Source organism: Centruroides sculpturatus, unplaced genomic scaffold (genome assembly GCF_000671375.1).
Source record: "Centruroides sculpturatus isolate CEXI.00-Female unplaced genomic scaffold, Cexi_2.0 scaffold1017, whole genome shotgun sequence".
Classification (NCBI taxonomy): domain Eukaryota; kingdom Metazoa; phylum Arthropoda; class Arachnida; order Scorpiones; family Buthidae; genus Centruroides; species Centruroides sculpturatus.
In genome coordinates, this window is record NW_019385285.1 from 89070 (window position 1) to 92127 (window position 3058).

The 3058-nt window shown below is 33.3% G+C and overlaps 1 pseudogene; it reads left to right on the forward strand.

The window, feature by feature from the left end:
- Nucleotides 1-684: 684 nt before the first annotated feature.
- On the forward strand, nt 685-2658 carry LOC111637190 (annotated as a pseudogene).
- Nucleotides 2659-3058: the final 400 nt, after the last annotated feature.

Below are 3058 nucleotides of genomic sequence, written 5' to 3' on the forward strand. Positions count from 1 at the left end.
TTAAACGATGAAAGCGACAGCGATTCCTCGAATTGATTTTATTTACTTTTAATTATTTTTTAATAAGTTGTTTTATATTTGGTATTTAAAGTATGTTTTATTTATAGTCTTTGCCTTTATTATTAGTTTTTACGTTTTTTCTAATTGTATTTGTTTTTAAAATTAATAAGGTTTTATTTATTTTAAAAAATTCGAATATTTCTTCCGAATCAGCCCTGTCTTTAGCGATCACATGATTCCTGCGTGCGTTTGTTATTGTCGGCTGATTCTTAAAAATAAACAGACTAGAAAGTTTTTCAGAATATTTTTAGTCTTATTGAATACTTCGTAAAGGAAGCATCGTGACGTTGTGGATTATTTGTGACTAAACAGACAGTGGTGATTATTATTTTCACATTTAAGTCGTTTAGTTTTTTATATTATTTACATGGCGTAAAATTATTCAGAAATTTCGTTTATTCTTTTCCCAGCAATGGAAAAAAAACGTAGATATTCAGATTGAAATTTGGCTTTACTAACTTGACTAGCAATGGAATAGAGAAGCCACAATGCATATTGTGCAAAGTTGTTCTCAGTCATGAGTATGTTGCCACCTTTTTAAAATCGCTGACCAGGACGGCAGGTGAGATTTGTTCAAACAGAAGTTCTTGATGCATGCGTAATGTCATTTTGCAATGTGAAGAATAACGTGCAGTGCATGCTGGTTCTAAATCAGTTACAGTTAGTGACTAGGGAGACTTGGGTAGGAGTAGCGTAAGTAACTAAATTAAGAAAAACAACTACAGATGACTTAGCTCTATTGGACATTGGAGACATTTATGAATACAAATCAAAAAAAAAAAAAATAAGTCGACAGGTTGCGCACGATATTCCCGGACAAAATTAGTAGTTCACCTGGACAGTGAATCGATTCCCAGACTGTCCGGGTGAAAACCAGATGGGTGATAAGACTAGTCATGAGTCTGTCTATGAAACCTTCAAAGTTCAAATGTCACTTAGAGACAAAGCATTCAGAACAACTAAAAAGGATATGGCGTTCTTTTGTCGGCATGAAACTAGTTGCAAATGTCAGAGACTTGATCAAACAGGAAGTTTACAGCAAGAGAACACAGCATTAGTGCAAGCATCATATGAAGTTGCATTGGAAATTGCCAAGCAAAAAAAACCTCACACAATTGGAGAAAAGCTCATGAAACCCTGCATGTTGAAGATGGTGAAATTAATTCTTGGGGATTCCAATGAAGTAAAGATGCAATGAATATCTCTGTCTAATAATGCTATTCAGCAGCGTATATCAGACATGTCCATAGACATTAAAGAGCATTTTGAATGAAATAAAGGTTTCACCATTGTTTTGTTTTCAAGTTGATGAATCATCAGATGTAAGCTCGTATTCTCAGTTGCTTGTCTTTGTGAAATATATTTATTCAGATTATATCAAAGAAGAGAAGAGTTTCTATTTTGTAGTGGACTTGAAACTACTACAAAAAGTGAAGATATTATGGAGAAGATAAAATACATATTTTGAGACTGCAGGATTAAAGTGGAAAAACGTCTGTGGGGTTTGTACGGATGGTGCACCATCTATGCTTGGGTCAAAATCGGGCTTTCAGAAAAAAGTAAAAGAACTAGCTCCCCAAGCAAGGGGAATCCACTGCATGATTCACTGGTATGGCCTTGCCAGTAAGACTCTTCCAACTCCTCTGCAAGAGGTACTTGATTCGCTGATAAAAACCATAAATTACATCAAATCTGGAGCCCTTAACACCCGTCTGTTTAAAGAATTGTGCAAAGACATGGATTCTGATCACAAGGTTCTTCTTTTCTACATTGCAGTATGCTCGTTGTTGAAAGGAAATGTTGTGAATCGTGTCTTTGAATTGAAAGATGAAATCAAGTTGTTCCTGAAGTGCAAGGGAAACATGACCTTTTGGTACAATTTAACAACAAAGCTTGGTTGAAAAGAGTTGCATATCTAGCAGATAGAACAGCAAAATAGGCTTAACCTGAAACTTCAGGGAAAGGAAACGAATATTATCGCATTTTGTGATAATTTCAGGGCATTTTTTATCCAAGCTGCAAAACTAGCAAAGAAAAATAAATCTCAGAGTTTCTCAAACATGACAATGTTTGAGAAACTCTGCAGTGTGATAGATGTTGAAGATGAAATAAATGAAAATTTGAAAGATGAGATTACTGGAAATCTTGAATCCCTTGAAAACAAACTCCAGCGTTGCTTCCCTTAGTTGAAAAAAGAAGAAACTACATTGACACAAAATCCATTCTCTGCTTCCCTTGATGTAGCCAGCATTCCCAATGAATTACAAGATGAATTCTTGGATTTGTGGAATGATTCCTTGGCATGTAACTTCTTTAATGAAAAATTGCTCACACAGTTCTAGTGTGGTATGTATCATTCATACCCAAATGTGACAATGTTTGCCTTTCGAGTTTTAGTTCCATTTGTGTCTACATATCTGTACAAGAGTATATTTTCAACTCTTCTTTGTTTAAAAACAAAAGAAAGAAATAAATTAAATGTTGAGAATGACACGAGGTTGGCATTAACAAAAACTCACCCGTGAATTTTGAGGCTGATTAATAAAATGCAATTTCAACCATTGCATTAAATTAATTATTAAACATAATTTAAAATAAAACTGTGCTAAAAACTAATTTCGTTGTTTTTTTTAATTACCTTATTAAAAATGCCTTTTTCAATTGTATCGGGGTTATGGGTCACTTGGCTTTTATAAAAAGGGGTCGTCACCTGAAAAAGGTTGGGAACCATTGATTTAGACGCTTATTTTAAACTTTTTATGTCACATTTTGTTTGAATAAAATCAAGTTGAAATGTCTGCAGATAAAATGCATATCAAGCATATTATTCTTTTTAACTTTTGTAAGCCAAACAGTTGCCATATTGTATCAGGCTACTTTATCACTGCAATTAATGATTAGATTCTATGTAATTCAATACTAGAGGTAGGCATTACAGTAGGCACCTTTCTTATTAAATTTAATAATTATAATAAAATAAATATTTATTAAATAATTT